This window comes from Bos mutus, chromosome 14 (assembly GCF_027580195.1).
Source record: "Bos mutus isolate GX-2022 chromosome 14, NWIPB_WYAK_1.1, whole genome shotgun sequence".
Taxonomy (NCBI): Eukaryota; Metazoa; Chordata; class Mammalia; order Artiodactyla; family Bovidae; genus Bos; species Bos mutus.
Genome location: NC_091630.1, coordinates 33,167,764 through 33,191,318, shown reverse-complemented (window position 1 = coordinate 33,191,318; position 23,555 = coordinate 33,167,764). Strand labels below are relative to the sequence as shown.

The 23,555-nt window shown below is 37.4% G+C and overlaps 1 protein-coding gene across 3 annotated transcripts in view; it reads left to right on the top strand.

Annotated features, from left to right (window-relative positions):
• Nucleotides 1-23,555, top strand: part of TRPS1 (transcriptional repressor GATA binding 1) — a 279,854-nt gene that overhangs the window by 245,083 nt on the left and 11,216 nt on the right. The gene's annotated exons all lie outside the window — the stretch shown is intronic.

The window sequence follows — 23,555 nt, the reverse complement described above, 5'->3', positions numbered from 1 at the left end:
TAGATTCCTAGGGTCCTGTGCTTGTCAGTACGCTGTGCCAGAAAATGGAAATCATAACACTTACCATCCTGAAAGGCTCACTTCTACTCCCTCAGGCCCCCTGGGTGATGAGTTCCATTCCTAGTTTATAGAAACGATGACTGAAGCCAGTAAGGAACTCGTCACCTACACTCCGGCTCAGGCACTTTGTTGACTGTCTAATGTTAGCAAAAGAAACACATCTAATGCTATCTCCACAGGCAGTTAAGACCATTGGGATCCCTCCCTTCAACAAAAGACAAACCTGGAAGTGCATTTTACTGAGTACTCCACAAATATCTGTTAAGGGAGTGAAATCAACATGAGTTCATCCTACTATGAATATCTCTTACATTAGGACAGATTAGACACCAGTCATCATATCATGTTTTTAAGAACTGCCATAAGATGATCTTGGAGTGTTTCTTTTATTGGGAAAGAAAGTTTTCTGTAGGATCACCAGTGTATAATGCCTGGAACTTGAGTAGTCTGAAAAATGACAAATGAACAAAACAAAAACACAAGAAGGGAGAAGGTTGGGAGAAGGGAGAGAGAGGGGAAGAAAGACAGGAAGAGGGAAAGGAGGGAGGGAATGTGAGTCTCAGAGCTGGTGAGGTCACTCCTGATCGCCTAGGAAAAGAATGAACTATTCATGGATTACTGGAACTGGAAGGGACCTTGGAGATCATTTGTTATTTACACTCTCTGTACTCCCTTTTATATAAATATATAAAGTGAGAAGAAGGGGATTAATTTATTGAACACCTTTTATGCGACTCGCATAATACAAGGTGTTCTACATGCATTTTATTCCTGACCCTTCAGAAAAGTTTGTTGTTGCTTAGTCTTTGCAGTTTGATTCTTTCCAACCCCATGAGCTATAGCCCACCAAGCTTCTCTGTCCACGGGCTTTCCCTGGCAAGAATACTGGAGTGGGTTACCATTTTCTTTTCCAGGGTATCTTCCCAACCTAAGGATCAAACCCACTTCTGTGTTGGCAGGCAGATTCTTTACTGCTGAGCCACTAGGGAAGCCCTCAAAATTTGGGAGGTTTTACTATTTTTTTCTGAGTCAGAACCTATTGAGAAGCTCTCTCATAATTTTGTTAGAGCACTTATCGGATCTTTGCTTATATGATTTCCCTGATAGATGGTGAGTACCTTGAGATGATGGGTCTTGTCTTTTACAGCTGTGTGTCCATAGTATCAGCAAGGTGCTAGGCACAGGGTACATACTCTATGAATAGTATCAAATATTAATGAATGAGAAAATGAACTACAGATAAATATCCCCTGATTTTCCCATTTTGTATGTTTTATGGCCTTGGTGCTTATGCAATCCTGTGCATGGAAGACTTCTCCCTGCTAGATTTGCATGCTTTTAGCAGTAAGTGAGCCTTACACTCTTTATGCTCTTTAGACCTTTGAGTATCTTTTGGGTGGTATCAGTTTGCTTTCATTTAGATGTATAAAAAAATATGCCACATTTTAATATTTTAGCCTTAATACTCTCATGTTTCACTTGTAAAATAAACTTGCTAGATTATAAGACGCTTTGAGTTCATAGAGGAAAATAGAACTCATAGCAATTCTTTACCTTCGAAAGAATATAGAAAGTAGTCTCATAGTCTCTTTAACTCTGAATTATAATCCAGACAAACTAGAGACATATCTAGTGATGCAGAATTCAAACAGAAGTGTAGACCACTCCTTCAGGATACGTAGAGACCAAAAGTTGAAACTGATAGTGCGTGGTAAGTCACTGCAGTTGTGTCCAACTCTGCAACCCCACGGAATGTAGCCCACTGGGCTCCTCTGTCCATGGGATTCTCCCGAGAAGAGTACTGGGGTGGGTTGTCATGCCCTCCTCCAGGGGATCTTCCTGACCCAGGGATCGAACCCACATCTGTTACATCTCCTGCATTGGCAGGCAGATTCTTTACCACTAGCACCATAGTTAATCTAATATTTACAGTGTAAATATCAGTGATTATCAGAAGAGGTATATTTTTTCCCCAGCTCATTTGGGTATCTCACATGAAAGAAGGTAAGTCTTTCTTCTTGTCCATGTAATTATTCAGTCTTCCTAGAAGATAAAGGATGACACTTTTGTCAATTTTTTTGACATATGGGCCAATGGGATCAGTTATTGACCCATTGAATACTTTTTGATACTTGACACAGGATAGTAAATACACACACTCAGAAAACAATCTGATGCAACCTTTGTCATCATTGTGATACCTGAAAAGGTCTTTCGGTCTTTCAAGTACAGATAAACCTTCAGGAGAGTTCTCAGGTGCGCTATCCACAAGGACTTTTATTGTGAACTGTCCACACATATCCTGTATTTTCATTGTGAACTAAGGAAATGGCATAGATTGAATCTCAAATCGTTAATCGCGGCATCTGTCATCTGGGTATCCTTGCTTTTCACGCCAACAACGTTTTTCCAAGTTCTTCTAAACAGACTCTTTGGTGGTGTAGTGATCATTATACTGTTTTCTCATAGTGTGGCTTTTGTGGAAAAAATAGAAAATGGCAAGGATTGATTTTATCAAAAATGTTACATGAGTAGTGTAGATAATGATGAACCCTTTCAAGGATTATTCACACCAAAGAAAATACTAAATGGCTCCTGCTGCTGCTAAGTCACTTGAGTCGTGTCCGACTCTGTGCAACCCCATAGACAGCAGCCCACCAGGCTCCCCCGTCCTTGGGATTCTCCAGGCAAAAACACTGGAGTGGGTTGCCATTTCCTAAGGACTCCTAAAATGAGATCAGGATTGCCTCTGCTTAAGTAGAAATTCTCTGCTTACTAAAAGATTTCTCTACTGATAACATTCAGACGAGTGTGTGTGTGTGTGTGTGTTATAGAAGAAACTTATTTTACTTTTTTAATTTTAACTTATTTTTAATGCCTCACTTCTGGGAGCAGTATTTGATATTTCTTTAGAGAATCCACACTTCCCTCATTTTTATTTCATCTAGTTCAGATGAAGCTGATTTTGCCCTAGATTGAGGGCTTATTTATATATGTGCTTAGATCTGTGTTACTCAGACAGGAAGTTGATCGAAAATGCCAAATCTCAAGTCCTGTTTCAGATCTACTAAATAAAAATTTGCATTTTGATAAGACAAGTGATTTGTAACTCAGATTAAAGAAACTGCCCTAGACCTAATAAAGTAATTCAGGCATTTGCGGACTTCCCTAGTGGCTCAATGGTAAAGAATCCCCCTGCCAATACAGGAGACCCCAGTTCGATCTCTGGGTCAGGAAGTTCCCCTGGAGAAGGATTTGGCAACCCACTCCAGTATTCTTGATTGGAGAATTCCATGGACAGAGGAGCCTGGCGGTTTACGGTCCATGGGGACGCAAAAGTGTCAGACACGACTGAAGTGACTAAACAACAAGGCATTCCATCATACATTCCGCCTGGCCGTAGTGGGACAGGGACATGACCTGAGTTTGGTCAACAAGGCCCCCTATTGGGGGACACTGAGTTGAGCCAACAGGAAAGTATAATCCTTGTTTCCCCTTCACATGTTCAGTTGAGCATATGATTTTCATTGTGCAACAGCGATGTCACCAAGGATAAGGTCTACATGAGTAAGACTATAGTCAACAAGGAGGAAGCATATTCCAAAGAGGGAGACAGATTGTGCTCTCGTGATAGTATTTGAATCCTGATTAAACTATGCCTAAAGTCAGGGTTTTTCCCAGTTTTTTCAGTTGCATGAGTCAGATTTATCTTCATATTGATCTGGTTTGGGTTGTAGTTTCTGCCACAAGCAACTGAAAAAAAAAAAACAAAACTAAAAGATACAGTGATGAGTAATGATTAAAAGCTTACTCAAGTCCACCACCTACTTGCGTGAGCTCCTAAGATCGGAGAGAGAGAGACAGAGTCTGTGTGTGAGTGTTTTCACAGTTCACATTGGTTACAGCACTTAGAAGCAAAGGAATCATAAAAATCTTGAGATTGAGACGTGTCTCCTTTCTTGCACCATCCCCTTAATTGCTTCATGTATATTTACCTTACCTCCCCTCAAAATTATAAACATTTCAAAGGCACTGAACTTTTCTTACATGAGGTGATAATTTAAAGTAATAAGACGTTTATAAATAAACATACTAGAACTTATACCAAGTGAGTGTAGGCTTTCAAAACCACCACCTGAGGAAGCTGCCAATTTATTCAGGTTTTGCTGACTTTGGAGAAAACATTGTTGTGAGTCTTTAGAATAATGATCACCACCAGTTTTTGAGCCGTGAGATCACACCAATATGTTGCTAGTTGCGTCTGATTTTTACTAAAGTGACACTTCTGGGAACGATGTTCAACCGAGTCAGAACATGTTAATCCTGATGGACTAGTGTCAGCCCAGGGTCCCCAGAACTGAGGGGCCGTGATACCATGGGAATCCCAGCTTCTCCCTGAGCACTCCCTGGGAACCACCACCATCTATCAATAGTAATGAAGAGGCGGCTCCTGGCCTCATAGAGGGGTTCTGATTCTGATTAGTGTCCAGGCCATATGAATCCATTATAAGTTTTAGTAACACCCTTGGGTATTACCTGGGTGATTCTGTCATCTTATTCATCAACTTTCCTCTGAGAATATTTTGCCTTATTCCAGAAATGAAATTGAGTCCAGAAAAGTAGATTTTTCTTTTCGCAGAGAGAAGTGGTTTAATGAATGTTTATGACCTCTGTGTGCATGCATTCACAGTCGCTCAGTCGTGTCTGACTCTTTGCGACCCCATGGAATGTAGCCTGCCAAGCTCCTCTGTCCATGGGATTTCCCGGGCAAGAATATTGGAGTGGGTTGCCATTTCCTCCTCCGGGGCGTCTTCCCAACTCAGGGACTGAACCCACATCTTCTGCAGCTTCTGCATTGAAGATTCTTTACCACTGAGCCAGCTGAGAAGCTCATATATACCTCTGAGCAACTTAGAAAGTAGAATTATGAGTTTAGATTCAGAGGCCTTGTCATCTTTGTATAATAAAAAATGACTAGCAATAGTATTCACAAATAAGAAATGAATATAATGAACTAGTCAATAAGAACATGTTTCTCTTGCTCCTCACTGTGTTGTTGTGACTTGAGAGTTTTGATTTCATGCGAAGCAGAGAGTTTTCCTTTCTTTTCCTAAAAGGGGAAGGGAGGCCGAGTTTATAGAGAAGTGAATTCCTAAAGGAGAAAATCCTTTTATTGATTAAATATCAGGCATTTAGGTTGTGAGTTTTTTCCTTTCCTGTCTGTGACTTCTCCACGCCAAGAAGATTTCAACAGGTAATAAACATTCAAAGAAATAAAAGGGTGGAGAAGGCTGTGTGTTGGTTGTTAAGGAAAATCTAAATCGACTTAGAAGGAAGATAAAGGAAACCAATGTTTATGGCTTGAACCAAAATAAATTTTATTTAGAGTTCCAATGGAAAATTACACCAGTATCACCAAGTTAAAAATTATATATTTATCTAATAATAAAGCATGTCCAGTCATTTAAACTAAAACTTTATTTAAGCTGAAAAATGTACTTGAATAATAATTTTGTGATAAAGACAATTTTTATGAAATATAATGTCTGTTACGATAATCTGGTGTAAATTGCTTTGTTAGACTTTTAAAGCAAAACCTCTCTGCTAATATTCAGGAATCACATTTCAATAGAATATTGCATAGTAAATAAAGTAAAAGAATGGATCAGCTTCCAAAAGCCCCTCTGTTAGAAGTGAATATTGTTTTCAGAATTTGTTTTGAAATATGAATTTCAGAACTACAGATAGAAGATAAAACTTTAAATAATTTTATTATGTCTTGCATGTGTGCATGCTCAGTCACTGGGATCCCATGGACTGTAGCCCTGCTAGGCTCCTCTATCTGTGGGATTTTCCAGGCAAGGATACTGGAGTGAGTCGCCATTTCTTCCTCTAGGGGATCTTCCCAATCAAGGGCTTGAACCCTTGTCTACTGCGTCTCTTGTATTGGCAAGTGGACTCTTGACCACTGCACCACCCAGGAATCCCCTATTACATCCTAGACTTTCAATATTACATTCCCCTTACAGATTTGTCTAAATTTTTTTTTCCTAACTCAGAATAAACCTTTTAGAATCACCCACATAGAATATATGAATATGTGTATACATACACACAAAAGTGAGCATGAATATATATATATTCTGAGTTATTTATTGTGCTGTATGTGGACATTAATTATGCATGCTCAATTATTAACAGCAATAGAAAGCTTGGTGTGATATAATAATCATTTTTAAATAATCCTAAATCTACTCAAGTTGAAAAGATTGTGACAGCAGGAGCCTAAACAGCTGCCCTGAGCAAAATAGACACTGCTTTCTTTGAAAGTTGAAAAGGAGAAAGGTAACAATTATCCCTGAGACACTGGAAACAGAGTTGTCTGAATTTTTTTTTTTTTTTTCTCAAATGCCTCTGCCTCTTGTAAAAAGAACACTGTGCCCAGAACGAACGAGGCAGTGGTAAACCTATCAGAAGCAGCACTTAGATAAGCAGGTAATTAATGTATTAAAGGTGTAATTGAAATTAAAAATAGCTTTCATATGTGCTTCTAGTACTGTGCAACAATTTGTTATTTGTCTGAGGTGCTTTCTTGAATTTTAAGTCACGATGCCATGTGGAGCCAAGGTAGAAAATAATTCTGCAACATAACCAGCTCTACAAGATGAAACTTGATACAGAATTGAGTAGGGGTAGAAACCATGATCATTAAACATGTGTTTTGTCCCTTTATATTTCTTCCACAAATCCAGTGTTGCTTTTTATCATTAAGAGAATTCTGAGTCAGACCAGTATCAGTTAAGTCAAACTATGTAGTTGCTATATGAAATCTATCTGTCTAGAGGTATTTTTAACATAGATTAAAATTCCCAATGTGCTTACAAATTATTTGCCTGGTAAAAAGCTTAGAAAAAAATTTCCCTTTGGTTGTCTATCTTAATCCTGATTTATATTTAGTTTTAAAAAATAAAAAACTGCAGAGAACCATCCTAACAACTTTAAACATATTCCCATTTACAATGAGTGTATAATGGCATACACCTATTGGTGGGAGCTTTGAAAATCAGAACATTCAAAGGAATTGTTTCTCCATTTTAAAAATCATACCTCCTTATAAAGAACTCAGTTCACTGTGATATTTTCAAATGCTTTCTGCATCACTTCCTTAATAGGCCACAAATGTTACTTTCATGTTCTTCTCTAAGTTTCAAAATAGCTCTCTCAGATAGGAAATCATATTATTTTTCCATTTTTGATCCCTCTCTTCCCCCACCATCAATACTTTTGCCTTGGTAAATCAGTCTATTTTCATGCTTTCTTAAAAAAAAAAAAGTCAAGTTTGAGAAAGAATAGCACAGCTGTTTGAGATGTCATATCTTATAAAACAAATCTATTAGGAAGGTCAAATCCTGGAAGGGGTCAACTTAAAGATATAAGTGGAATAATTCGGTCATTTTCTGAAATTTGTAAACTTACAAACATAAAAGCCCTGCATTAGATTGACTAATTAGCTAAACCTCTGCTAATGGTGATTTTCTTCCTTAAAAGTTAGGACTTTTATGTTTAAGGCACACTTTTCTTTACCTTTACTTTTTTCTTTTTGGTAAATGTGAATCGCTTTGAATTTTAGCCTGGTACTAGTCCATTGTGTTTATGTTAAAATGATTGCCTTCATTTGGGATGAATTTCAAAGAATCTGATTATTTCCATTCTTATTTTGCCAAAGAAGTATACACATGGGCAACGAAGTATACATATATGTTTAATTCTAAGTACATGTGTACATGTGTGTATAAGATTATAATAAAATTAATAAAATGATAAAATCTTAGAAAATAGGTAGAAAAAGAGGGATGACCAAAGTCAGATCTAGCCACTTAACTTTTCCTTTGGCAAGTACATAACTTTTTGAAGCATATAATATCTACACATTCCTTTGCGTGCATGCTAAGTCACCTTAATCACGTCCAACTCTTTGCGACCCTATGGACTGTAGCCCACCAGGCTCCTCTGTCCATCGGATTCTCCAGGCAAGAATATTGGAGTGGGTTGCCACGTCCTCCTCCAGGGGATCTTCCCGACTCAAGGATTAAACGCACATCTCTTACAGCTCCTGCAGTGACAGGCAGGCTCTTGACCACTAGTGCCACCTGGGAATCCCCTGAATTCCTTCAGTCATACATAAATGATTAATTCTTCATGAAATCTACCTGCTGGTTTCTTACGGTCATTCATTCATTATTTCTGCCATTACACTTTCTCATCTAAAATATTTTATCTTGTTGTCTGTTACAAACGTTTTAACCTGGGAAAGAAGTATAAGTCTGTGAGTTCTAAAGGCACACATTTTAAAATATAAGACCACCAGTCCCTAAAGTTTTTAAGTTATTAAACTGGATGACCCTGAAACCACTTTACTTTAAAGAAATGTGTTCATGTAATCACACATATACGTATTTTAAATATATGTTTGTGTGCATATGAATATATTCTTTAAATGTGTTTTATTTACATGTATATTTATACTTACATATGTGAATATATTATATATGTGTTTTATATATAGATATATAAAATAGTCCATGGGGTTGCGAAGAGTTGGACATGACTGAAGCGACTAATCACATATGAAATAGAGGATGTCAAATTCCAAATGAGTGTTTATGGACATAAATTTATCCAAAATTATTTCTTGTACAAAGTTTTCTGTTGTGATGTATATGAATTTAAGCAAATCACTTTGTGTAATCTATGAAATAAACATCCATTGTCATATTTTGTGATAATATATACAATCTAAGTGATCACACCACATGAAAGGAAGAAAATTACATGCAGCTAGAATGAGTTATATATATAAGGGAACTTGACCTTAACTGACAGTGCATTTCTTTACGTTCTAGAAAATTCCCAAGGCCACTTATTCCTTCTTCACATTTCTGTTTAGCTTTAGGATGAGAAATATATATCTTTGACATACTTGTGAAACTTATGTAAGTGACTAAGTCATCACACACTGCTTTGTGTAATGAATCCTTTAAGGTCTTTTGGAACACAGTTGAAAAACAAAGGAGAGAGAGAAGTCAAAAGACAGAAGGCAAGAGAGAGATTTCTATTTTTTAAGTGTATAATTAATGGTATATACTTTTTTAGGACAGTCATCTTTATGTGAGAGTTTTAGGATCACTATTCATACTTAAAAATAAAATAAATTGAGGTCCTTTGTATATGTTTTCCTCACATTTACATAAATATGTATCTACAAAGCTTGAACTTTACATGTCCAAAGCTTATTCAGTTATTCAGTATCTTCTGAAATCTAATATCTATTTATACTTATTATCTTCTGAAATTAAGAGAGAAAGGAATTTAATGCTCACCGAGTGTCTGATACATGTATTCTCTCATACAATTATATTTATGTTAATTGAGTGCATATGTGCATTGGGAGAACTCTAACATAGTTATAAAAGTAAATCACAAAATATTGATGTCTTATTTCCCACCTAATAAAATCAATATTTACTAGGCTGACATTGAAAACACTCTCTTAGGTACTCTTACTGCTTTTTCCCCTACAATCTTATGTACAAGTAGTGAATTATATTTATTCGCAACTCTCCAGAAAACTCATGGAATTTTTTTTCTTTAGTCTAATAACATCGTTGGTACTTTAGTTTCACTTATAAAATATTATATTGCTTTAATGAAAGTAAGAGCAACTCGTGACATTTCACCATGTGTTAGTGCTGAAAATGTTTTGCTGGATTCAGTTGTGTATGTGTGAATATATACACATATGTACATGTATGTATATATCTGTTTTTGTGTGTATATATACATGTATACACGAATACACACCAACATATGCCACTTCTGCTAGTTCTGAAAATTGATCAGAAGCTCATGTAAACAAAGCTCATTCCTCTTCTCTGCTGTCACATATTAATACATTGTTTAAATATGGTACAGAGTTTATTAATTTTCTTTTATGTCTCAGAAGCTGAAACTGTTTTCAATTTGAGTCCTATTTTCTGTGATAATGACCACCATTTATATTTCATGAATACAGCTGCATTTAAAGTGATAACGTTTTGATCACAGCATGTATGTATATGTACACATATGCATACATTTTAACAGACTGTTTATTAAAATCAGCAGTATCCTCTCTGATAGAGGTCAGTTCAATAAAACTGTCAATAATTAAACACCAACTATGTGCAATGCACTGATAATACAAAAGATTAAAGGGGCGGAAAAAAAGCTCTTCAAAAGTCCCCAGTCCCTTAGGAGTGACATGCATTTGTAAATAACTAGAATCCAGCATTCTTTCTCCTGTACCTAAACTCTGGGAAAGCAGGGTTGTTTGATGATTTAAAACAATTTAGTATGTGAAAGTCTAAGGCGGAATTGGCATTCTGAGTTCCAAAAGCTAAGCTTACATACACACTGACAACGGATTACTTCTTATGAAAAAAAGCAGTTTTGATTTATTTGGGGTAAACTTATAAATGTGGGAAACAATTAAACCATTTGGGGGATCTCTCTTTTTTTCTTTTATGTGTTTTAAATTTCAGCTTCTCTATGAATCTTTTTTTTCAAATATTTTTAAGAGCTTAATAATTGATGGTGTTTTCTTTTTTATTATTATTCCTATTACTCCACAACAAGGAGAAATGTTATTTCTTGTAGGTAAATGACTTTAAAAAATTAATTTAGGGTCCTTCCTTGCTTTAATTTATTTGCGTCTTCTGCAGAGGCTGTGGACAGTTTAATAACCTTAATCCAGGGAAAAAATAATGCCAACAGAAAAATACATATATAAATCAGAGGGAGGGTATAAGAAAGTCAAACAGGGGCTCTGTATCAACCTAGAGGGGTGGGATGGGGAGGGAGATGGGAGGGAGTTTCAGAAGGGAGGGGATATATATATTCCTATGGCTGATTCATGTTGAGGTTTGACAGAAAACAGCAAAATTCTGTAAAGCAATTACTCTTCAACAAAAAAAATAAACAAATTTAAAAAATATATAAAGCAAAAAAAACCAAAAAAAAGTTCGTTGCTGTATTGCAATATCAGAGCCCCTCTCATGAAATAAAATCTCACTCATTAGGAGATTTGTGTCTCAGGATGTCCAGCCAGCCCTCAGTACTGGTTTCCTGGTATTCTGCTTGCTGTACGAAATGTCAAAGTCTGAAATGATTTTAACTGTTCCTTTTGGAAGGAATGACTGAGGGGTTGTCTCGAGAGAGAGTTCGTGGTGTGATGAGGTAGTTCTTGCTTTGGTACGTGATACAGTGTGATTAACAAACTCCAGATTGCACAGAGAAGCGGGTCGGAGCACAGGTTATTAAGTACAGTTCCCTACCCAAGACGATGTATTGCCTCACGCTGATATGGCAGGACTGGAGGGGGAATATATACATCTATATAAAAGCAAAGACAATCCTTGCTTTCTTCTTGAGCAGCTGCAGCCAGTCCCACTAATGGACGTGCAAAAGCAGAAACGAGCAGCCCAAGGTATGTGTTCATTTTTACAGATGGTACTGCAGACAAGTTGGTAATGGAAAAGGAAGTCGTGTACGTGAGCTTTTGGACCGTGGGGGTGGGGGGTGGGGGGCGACAGAAGGACAGCCCGATTACAGTACTTTCCTGTGTAATTGACCGTGTGAGTTATGGAAGAAGCAGTTTTCCCATGAAAGATTTCACTTATTACAAAATTACATCATTACTGTTAAGGAAATGCATAATTCCAAGTTGTCTTTTTAAAATAATGTCATTAAAACTTTAAAAATCAGCTTAGACATCCCTGTCTGCCCAGAGCCTCTATAATGAAATTATCCGCCAGAGTTGGGTTTTACCTGTAACAGTCACAGCATCCTCATTTAAAGACAAATCTTTCATTTGAACAATGGCAAAATGTACTAGACACTTATTTTAAATATTGGAAAAGTGTATTTAAATACCTGGTTTGGGGTCATGAAGAAATACAAAGTTGAATAAAAAATGAGATAGTATTTTAAAAGAATTATTTATAGATTCAGAAGTTAAATGAAATTTAGGTTTATTTCCCTTAAGTCCACCCCCCTCCGTGTATTTAAAAATCACAGAGAATGAAATGATATAAGAAGTATTACAATATGGTCTAGTAAAGTTTTTAGTTATTTAATTCAAATTGCATATTTGATATCAGTGTCTCTTATTGATTCATTTGCAGATTTTTAACATAGTTCTTAACTGTTCAAACCAGGATATTTAACTGTATTTCTATACATTTTGTTGCTATTGTTAAGTGAAAACAAGTGGCAATTACCATCTTTCTGCTGAGCAAAGTGTATGTTATCTAATGTCTGATCTCAACTCAATACTGGGTAAAACATGTTTATAGAGTTAAGAATATTTTAGGCTTTGCTCTTATATATATATAATGAAATGGAAACTGTATCACACATGAAAAGTATCAGAGTCAAATGCACAGGCCACTGAAGAACATGTACTTTTATATCTAATAATGGGGGAAATGTTTAAGGAAAAGTAATTAAAAATACTTTCATATTATTCAAATCTGAGGAATTTGGTAAAACGACCTCATTTTTCAGAATTGGCAGTATTTTATCTTGAATAATGAGGATTCCACACATTGCAAAAGGTCTCTGCCAAGGAACATACCAATATATAAAATAAGTCTAGTACATTGTTACCTGAACATGTATGTTTACAGCACTTCTCAAAAGCCCAGTACCGTGTTTCCTGCCCTGTCTCTAGCCATGGCGAATACAAATGAGTTCCTGGTTCACAGCTGCCTTCCCATGATGGCATTTCTAGGCACTAAGTCAGTGCACTAATTTTTGCTTTTCAACAGAGGCTTTGTTCACATATATTTTTTATTTTTAGTTTTTGAGACACAGTATCAAAACTCACGCACTACACCCATCCGCCTTCCCCACACTACACCATCTCCCAAATGCTGCGTTCCTCTGGCTTCGACTGTATCTTTCAACCTCAACACAGATCGTTGCCATATCTGATCAAGGATGAGTCATTTCTTTCTGGTACCTCAAAACTTGCATAATTTAATCAGCTGTTATAGGGTGGTTTGAAGAGAGAAGGATTCTTCAAAGCTAAGCTATGGTGAAATATTTTTGGTAAAATTCCCCAATCACTTCTTTAGTAATAGGACCTGAAACATGGTTAAGAACTGTGGCTCTGAAGTGAGAGATCTTACTATTTAGTATATGAAAAATGCTTCTAAGGCTTAGTTTTCTCATATGTAAAGTGGATGCTGCTGCTGCTAAGTCACTTCAATCATGTCCAACTCTGTGTGACCCCATAGATGGCAGCCCACCAGGCTCCCCCGTCCCTGGGATTCTCCAGGCAAGAACACTGGAGTGGCTTGCCATTTCCTTCTCCAATGCATGAAAGTGAAAAGTGAAAGTGAAGTCACTCAGTCGTGTCTGACCCCCAGTGACCCCATGGACTGCAGCCTTCCAGGCTCCTCCATCCGTGGGATTTTCCAGGCAGGAGTACTGGAGTGGGGTGCCGTTGCCTTCTACGTGTAAAGTGGATAGAATAACAATAATGATAATAATGTAGTAATAATTCCTGTGTCTTAGGTTTGTTTAGAAGGTGTCAGGTAGAGAAACTAAGTCTGTAGTGTATCATTCTAGACAAAATAAATACTTGGTAAATATTAGATGTGTGATTTTCAAAAAGGGACAAGAAGTAGTCACGCGAGTCTACCAGATAACTGATTCGAAAATGGCTGCACTCAGTCTTTGTTGCTATGTGGCTTTTCTCTGGTTGCAGTGCACAGGCTTCTTTCTCATTGTGGTGGCTTCTCTTGCTGCAGAGTGCGGGCTCAGTAGTTGTGGTCGAGGGGCTTAGTTGCTCTGCAGCATGTGAAATCTTCCTAGACCAGGGGTTGAACCAATGTCCTTCTGCATGGGCAGGCGGATTCCTAGCCATCAGACCACCAAGGAAGTCCCAAAAATGATTTTTAGAAAAAGTCATGTGTTTTTGCCTGGACTTAAGAGACTAGGATGTATTTTTGACACTAGTTAAGTCAAAGAATCATTCACAGTCTTTTACCTCATCAGTAAAATGAGAGAATAATAATCCCAAGTAATTCATTTTCAATCCAAACTGAGATAAATATATATCAGGAGTTCTTAACCTCACAATCCATGGGTACTCAGATCCATGTGAAATCTTTGGATGCACTTTATGAAGGACATTCTTTTGAACAGCCTGAAGTTATTTGCAAAATATTTTACATATCTTTTTTATTATCTGGGGAGAGTGTCATAAATTTTATCAAAAGAGTTTATGACTCCCAAGAATGTTAGAAACCATTGATATAGATGTAAATTCCTTGAGGATGGTAACACTTCATTGACTAGTTATTATCTGTTAGCAAATATGAAAAGAATTACTGATTATTATCTGTTATTTTCCTTTTCTTTCAAAATGACCATGTCATCATTATCTATCATAAAACCAGTCCTACTTAAGTAATACATAAAATACCTCTGTTTGTTTCTTAAATTAAGTGCTTCGAAGCTGAACCTTTTGAACTTTAGGCTTTTTCTAAAAAGTCCCTATCACCAAGGTGCTTATTTTCTATACTGTGAAGAATTCCCAAAATAAATGTTTGCCAAATATATTGTTTAAATAAAAATTGCAATAACTTTATTAAAACAGGATTGATTCTCATATTCTCATGCTGAAATTTACTTAACTACTAGAATTGTTTAACTGTGCCTCCAAAAAGCCCCCCTTTTTTTCCCTTTTCAGTGTCAGATTTTGGCACTGGCATAGAAGAAAGTCCCTGTTGAAACACTCTTGACCATTGTTGTAACTGAAGGAAAGGTGAAAATGGATCTGTGGTGGCAGAAATAGAAGCAATAAGAGGCTTGAGCAGTTCTTTTGACAATAGTGACTTTCACGTGGAATGAAAAGACCGTGTAGATATAAATCTTCAGCTATATTTTCAGCTGTCCAAATACATATTGCTGTAAAGGCAGGACATTGTTACAGAAACAGCATGGGTTAGAACTCTAAAGAACTGAGTTTTTCTAGTTCTAGTCTGTTAAGTAATTTGTGTATGACATCACATGTTTGCTTTGCTCATTTTCCAAATATGGAGTAAGTCTAAGTATGGAGATGGGGGTCCTTCAGACCTATGTAGTAGATTATATCATCTGTATGATAAATTTCTAAAATCAGAAGATTTGAAGAATCCATACGCATAATTTAAAATGTGGGATTTCCCCGGGGAACTCTCATTTTCTGCAATCCCGCGCCGCGAGTCACCAATTGCATCTCAGAAGAAATGGAGCTAATCTGTTTTAACATGTCCTGATATATTGGGCAACTCCAGCGTGGTGACGTGTCAGTGGAAAAGTCTTGGGCACATTCATACCTGGGTACAATGTATGATTGCTAGAATATGAATTGCCTCATGTCCTGGAACAGAAGTTGTTCCATTGCTTCTAGCCAAAGATGTCAGTTTAGTTTACACTGGTCTCCATTAGCATTTCTGATGTGTTGAGGAAGTGAATTTAATAAGCAGGGTAAACAGGTTTTGTTTCCAAACTCTGAGATAGGTGATTATAAGATGGATGCTTGGCTGAACCTTGTAGAGTCTCTTCAGTTTTCTGGCAAGAAATCTGGGGGCATAGAGGGCTGTTTTAAAGCAGGCATAGACTTGCTATACAGCCTGTTTCAACTGATTCTTTATAATTTTATTTGGAGCAAAAGTCAGCCAAGGTATTGATATCTATTGCTTTCTGTTGGCAAAGCTGTCTCCCTGCTCTTGCTAAAATACTGGCCAGCCTGTGCTTCTGATAAAATTCTGGCTGTGAATTTATTTAGGTGTTCATTGCAAGCCACTGTCTGTTTTAAGTTGTTTTAGGTGTGGTGTTCTTTATATTCTGTAGCCTCTGCTGGTGGGTAGTCAATAGTCAGTTAATTCCTTAATGGGGGTAAGTGGGAAAGAGTGACCTTTTCTGTCTCTTGGTGGTGAATAAGAGTGATAATGGCTAAAATAATATTTATCATTTATTCAATAGGTATTGAATTTCAATTTTATAGTGACAGTCATGAACACATTATTTAGTTTGTATCAACTCTTTTGGTGGTTGATAGGAGAAGGAAATGGCAACCCACTCCAGTATTCTTGCCTGGAGAACCCCAGGGACAGAGGAGTCTGGTGGGCTGCTGTCTATGGGGTCGCATAGAGTCAGATATGACTGAAGCGACTTAGCAGCAGCAGCAGCAGGACATTATTACTGATGGGACAATAAGCAAGGTTCTTGTTTCTGAAATGACTAAACTATTATCCATTTTTATAAAGGAGCACAGAGAGTAACCCCTCTGATTATTAGATAACTTTCAGCCTTTAAGTGAGATGTATTTGTGGGAGATGCTTTGGTTTCTTGAGAAATGTTTTCATATAATTTACATGAATCAAACTGTCACCATTCATCAACAGTCTCAGTTTTTATCATGTTAACTGTATATATGGTATGTTTTTAGCAGATTCTGCTGTGAACAGAGAGATTACAGACCATGTCTGCCATATACTTCACTGTAACTCTAGCTTCTAGCACAGTGCCAGGCACATAGTGGACATTTAATAATTAGTCCCCAAACTGAATTGAATTATATTTACCACTGAAGTTTTATTACTACAGAGTTGTACCAGAAGGTTCTATCATAGCCATCTGTACATTTCCCTAAAATGAAGTTCTCAAAGGATTCTTGATATAATCAAATAAACATAGAATTGTTTAAAGAGTTAAAAATATTTGAGGTGCATCCAGACTAACAGCACGTATATCAAATTTCAAGTTGATTTGATTTAAAATGGCCAAGATATAAAACCATAAAAAATGTGAGTAAATACTCTGCCTATCAAGGCTTGTTATGTAATTACATGGTTTCAGTATGGTTTTTATTCATAGAAAACTATTATAAAGGATCATTTCTGCACAGATAAACTTCTCCAATGGGGACTTTTAATATCTTGGAGATGAATATCCATGACTCTAAATGTTAAACCACTTGAATGAATAATTCAATCAAATTTACTTTTTATTGATCAAATGAAATAAGTTCTGTTAATAATGAAATTTGAAAACCTTAAAATGTTTGCTTTGGCTGATCTTCAAATAGTAAAATAAGCTATAAAAATAGCTGAACCAATTTAAAACTTTTTTTCCGATTCTTGTTCTTTTCTGAAGACTCATCTGGGTTTACCAAAGTATGTGTCAGTGCTTAACACAGAGGGATCTGTAATTGACTGAGAATTTAAGCCCCCTAAAAGCGAAACTTGAATCAGAAACTTTGAGAAAAATTTAGTGATCATGATGCCTTACAGTAGTTAGCTGTGAGCCTAAAGACTAGAGATTTCTTCTGTTAGTTATTTAGTCATTACACTTCTTGGTGCACTCTCCAGCAGGGAAAAGAAAAAAAAAATTGTATTAGATTTAAAATGTACTTTTAGCCAGGCCTCCCTGTCTATCACCAACTCCCGGAGTTTACTCAAACTCATGTCCATTGAGTCGGTGATGCCATCCAACCATCTCATCCTCTAGCACTTATTAAATACAATGTTAGAAAAAAAAAATAAATAAAATAAAATAAAATGTACTTTTATTAAAAGGTGGTTTGTCATTTTCTGTTTCAAATCCTGGCATGGATGATTGTCCAGATTCATCACCTAACTTGCTGTTGTGAAAATCGGTATGGTGGTTATAATACATTTGAAACGTGGGAAGGAAAGAAGTGATCCAAAGAATTCTCAGTAACTGAAAAGCCTTGGAGATGCTGATCATGGGGGCTGGCCTCAGAATTCCTTGCAATGAACTATTCCTGTCATCACCAATCTTCCTTTTTCACACAGGAAATTACCAGCCAGCAGAAATAACATACAAGCCATACAGATTCGACCTAAAAGTTAGTGGGCAAATTATTTAAATTTGAAGTTAAACGCAGTTAGTTCCTTGTTGATTCCAGAATTTCCTCTTTAGACATTTTCCATTGAGGTGACTTTCATGTAGATTTGGGTTCTCTGCTGACCATCCTTCAGTCTAGCCCTCCGTTGAAACCACATATAAATAGGAAGTGCACTTAGAGAAGGCCAGGGGCAGACCATGCTATGACCATGCGTAGCTTTGGATATGTAAGAGGACAGCTTTCCTTCAGCCTGAAAGGAGAGCCTTTCAGGTACACCTTCATGTTATCCACTAACTGCTTATTCCTATCATTTCCTCTCCCAGAAGTGTCTTTATCCATATCTCTCAAAGGACAGTGCATATGTCTCCTGCACAAAGTCATGGAGGTTCAAATCATTATCAACTCCTTTTTGGGGGTGGTGCTCAGTTTCCAGGATCTTGGTTCCCTGGCCAGGGATTGAACCCACACCCTCAGCAGTGAAAGTACAGAGTCCTAACCACTGGATCACAGGGAATCCCCTATTATTAACTCTTAAAAGCAGCTTGTAGGAAAAGGAGAAATCATTATATTATTTAAAACATACACATATACCATCAGCAATGCATGACTCTAATGATGTGTATAAAGGTGAGGTAGAGCTTCATTCTTCAGTTCAGTTCAGTTCAGTCGCTCAGTCGTGTCTGACTCTTTGTGACCCCATGAATCGCAGCACGCCAGGCCTCCCTGTCCATCACCAACTCCCGGAGTATACTCAGACTCATGTCCATCGAGTCAGTGAGGCCATCCAGCCATCTCATCCTCTGTTGTCCCCTTCTCCTCCTGCCCCCAATCCCTCCCAGCATCAGAATCTTTTCCAATGAGTCAACTCTTCGCATGAGGTGGCCAAAGTACTGGAGTTTCAGCTTTAGCATCATTCCTTCCAAAGAACACCCAGGACTGACCTCCTTTAGAATGGACTGGTTGGATATCCTTATAGTCCAAGGGACTCTCAAGAGTCTTCTCCAACACCACAGTTCAAAAGCATCAATTCTTCGGTGCTCAGCTTTCTTCACAGTCCAACTCTCACATCCATACATGACCACTGGAAAAACCATAGCCTTGACTAGACGGACCTTTGTTGGCAAAGTAATGTCTCTGCTTTTGAATATGCTATCTAGGTTGGTCATAACTTTCCTTCCAAGGAGTAAGCGTCTTTTAATTTCATGGCTACAGTCACCATCCGCAGTGATTTTGGAGCCCAGAAAAATAAAGTCTGACACTGTTTCCACTGTTTCCCCATCTATTTCCTGTGAAGTGATGGGACTAGATATCATGATCTTAATTTTCTTAATGTTGAGGTTTAAGCCAACTTTTTCAATGTCCTCTTTCACTTTCATCAAGAGGCTTTTTAGTTCCTCTTCACTTTCTGCCATAAGGGTGGTGTCATATCTGAGGTTATTGATATTTCTCCCGGCAATCTTGATTCCAGCTTGTGCTTGTTTCAGCCAAGCATTTCTCATGATGTACTCTGCATATAAGTTAAATAAGCAGGGTGACAATATACAGCCTTGACGTACTCCTTTTCTTATTTGGAAGCAGTCTATTGTTCCATGTCCAGTTCTAACTGTTGCTTCCTGACCTGCATACAGGTTTCTCAAGAGGCAGGTCAGGTGGTCTGGTATTCCCATCTCTTGAACAATTTCCCACAGTTTATTGTGATCCACACAGTCAAAGGTTTTGGCATAGTCAATAAAGCAGAAATGATGTTTTTCTGGAACTCTCTTGCTTTTTCCATGATCCAGCGGATGTTGGCAATTTGATCTCTGGTTCCTCTGCCTTTTCTAAAACCAGCTTGAACATCTGGAAGTTCATGGTTCACATATTGCTGAAGCCTGGCTTGGAGAATTTTGAGCATTACTTTATTAGCGTGTGAGATGGTCCTGACTTTATATCTTCAGGACTTAGCAGGTACCTGGCTTCAGCTGTTTTTCAAAGAGGAAAAAAAAAAAGCCTGGAATGTAGAATTGGGGAAATTAACTCCCTTGATTTTCTTGTCTCCAACGTAATTAGCCATCTCTGCCCAACTGAAGATAAATTTGTCAATCCAAATGGGAGACATTTCTACAGAATATTTTTTAAAAAACTTTATTTTCAAAAACAGGAGTAATGACTAGTGATAAAAATTATTGCAAGAGAGATGATTTTCAACTTTAATAATATTCAGCCACTCAAGACAGACAGCACTAGGTACTTATTAGACTATTTGATGACTGTTAGGGGACATGATTTCTGTCTTTAACACAGTATAAAGGAGAATTAAAACTGTTTTAAAACTCTGTTGTGCCTGATAAACTGAATGAAATAAGGTCTTTAATGCCTTTCTTTCTCTTTAACAAGCTTGTTTTTAAAAAGTAAGGCAAGGGAAACTTCTGTTTTGCTTCCTTTGGCAACACACTTTTTCTCAGCACTTGATTGGGTTAAGGATGTTGGTGACATGGGAAAAAATGCCATACTCGGTCCAGCTAGGTGACATTATGCATAGTGCGGCTTTCGCTGGGGTCAGGCTGTCATCTGTGATGTGGTTTAGAGAGATGCGTCATGGTCCACCGTTCTGTAGTCACACAGCGAAGGACACTGCCCACTTCTCCCACTTACTCTGCTGCTTCCGAAATTTCCAAGTTCATCAAACATAGGGTTCTACAGTGCTTACCAAAGTGATACATTTGTTAGATGGGAGGTAACTAAATGTATGAAATATTTCTCACCTACCTCCTACTCTCTGCCCCCACACAAGTACGCTCCTATTGAATTCTAGGTGTGAACACCTAGATATTTCACTCTGACTCAACTTTCCATTCTCATATTTGATAAGAATGACACAAATGAAATGCATGTTCTAATACTCAACCGTATGCTTTAAGCATATCTAAAATGTAAAATAAGTAGATTAAAGTGATAAGAACGAAACAGAATATTTTTCTCTTAACAAAAGAAATACAGCTTAATCCCTAATGGGTTGATGATGGATCGATAACTTGAGAGCTTACTACATCCCTGACATTGTTTTAATTATATGCCCATTTGTCCACATTAATACTCACAGCAGCTCACACTTTAAAGAGGGGAGCATTTAAGTACTGCTAAGTTAAGTAATTCACTCAAAGTCGTACCCAGCAACTCAAGACAGAGGCATGTTTTGGATGCAAGCTGTCTGTCTCCTAAATCTATTAACCCCCATGCCATACTGACTCCAAATAAGTGAATCCAAATTACTCTTGATGTATTTAAAATAAGATATGGTTCACCTAAAATATACCAGCCTCTATTGGAGCCTAAATGCTGGTTAAAGCAAGATGTGCCTGTGTAAACCAGCACTGTAATTTCAGGATTTTCCCTTGAACTAATGAAGGGCATTTTCTTTGCAAGAGACTTAAGTGCAAAAGTATGCAAGGTTGAAGCGTTCTCTAAAACCAGGATTACACCCACTTTGGCATGCCGTGTCAAGCAGCCAGGACGTAAGGAAAGAAAAGCAGGCTGCCGTGAATGGTTATACATTCAGGTTTGAGCCGCAGCCATATATGTGGGTTAGTTTCCAAATGGACATTTACATTGCCTTTATGTGGATCAAATTGGTGTTTATTTGCCAAACGTGTTATTTAGATCTTGGGGAAAAGACAGCGTGGCCCCAGGGAAGTTTCACAATTATAACCTAACTAGGCTCCCCAGCTTACCTCGGATAAAGGGAGCCCCAGAGTGTTTGATAAACACAAGCTCTAATAGTTCATTGATTTGAGGGAAATAGCAGTCTGTCCTTTTGCAGTAGGTCCCTATTGGGACTTTGAGGACCAGTACCCAGCGTTTTGTTTTGAGACTGAGAAATTTATTATACGCTCCTGGTCCTGATTTGGGGGATCAGGGGAGTAAGGAGAAAAGGGGAGCCAGAGATTATCTTTGTGAAAAATCTAGCTTTTATTACATCACCTGAAGTAGCACAACCTGCTACACTAATGAAATTGTGTTCTTGGTTGAAAAGGGCAATTGTTAGCTTGACTTTGTGCTCACTAAAAACATTCCCCCAATCTTGTTAAATTATTGCTCTCATTTCAGATTTTTATGGCTATGCAGCTTACCAGTCCTCATTTCTTTACGTTTCATTCATTTTCCTTGTATTGATGATTAATGGAGGATGTCGAATGTTAGAGTGAGCAGGCATCAGCAATTGCAAGATCATAATTAGTTTAGCTGACGAGGGCCTCTGATAGCACTTGCATCTGGATGGAAAAATTACCCTATAGGGAACTGGCTGCTCACCAGGTCTTTTTAGTGATACATTGTGAAACACCCGATGAATCAAATGCCCTTTCAATGCCAAGAAAGTGTTCCAGTCTTGAAGCCAAAATTATGTCTGCAGAAAGCTTTCCATTTGAAATGTATCAGAGTACAATTATAACCATTGTATTTTCTTGGCAGGGATACCCCTCGTCTACAGTATGGACTCGAGTTAAATAAATTGCCTAAATTTTATGAATCCCTGAAATTTTGACATATAGTGTTTGTAATTTTAAATGTATCACAAAATTGGGTTCCAGCAAGACTTTTTCCACTCCTTATCTAACATGCATATTTTATCATTAAAGGCTTTGCTTCCTAGAGAAAAAAGAGCAGAGTTGCAATTCAGGCTGTCTTTTTTTTTTTTTTTCTCCTTCTTCTTCTTCAGCCAGAGTTCCATTTCCTGCCTGTTAGTATTTGCGCCTATGAACACAGCCTGACTTTTGTTTCAATGAGAAGTTTAATGGAATCATTACTTGATAGCAAGAATGGAACAAGCAATGCTAACGATCTACTTTTAAATATTCTTGGATTATTTTTCAATCTGGTGATTAGAGAATTCATCCTAAAATTTCAGAAACGCTTGTGATTTCCAAGTCTGAGTCAAATAAAATAAATAAATAGCCATTGATGGGACTATGTTGTCTGGCTTAAGCAGGCTCCTCATAAGGATTCTCATTAGTAATACTGTACTTCTAGTTGGCAGAAGTTTCTTCTGTTCCTCTCAGATTTGGGAGATAGAGGGTGTTCTCTTTCAGACTTTACAGGTGCAAATGAAAAATTAGAACTGAGTGTCTTATTAGTGTCTGAATACTTATGTTACATGAATGACATCCAGAAAGACATGCCTCAGGTTTAATTGTAAGTGGTTTACATGCTGCACTTATTCCAAGTTTGACTATATTTTGAAGCTCAGGTAGCCTGGGCACCGCTTTTTCCAAAATATATTAAACATATTGCCATGCTCTGTCTTTTGACTTTTGACACTTTTAAAAGGTATATTTTAGGGTTCAGCATTTAGGAGCCATCATTAAAGGCACAAACCCCAAAGTTCAAAAAGTTAAAGCTGTTTCTGTGAAAAGCCTTTGGTGTTGCACACACCTCATCCATCACTGTAGGGTTAATTATAATGAAAATCAGTGGTGCCTATTAAACACAATTGAACCTGACCTCATTATGGGCAGTGTGGTTTTATACTGTCATTGTTGCTAGTCTAAAGACAAAA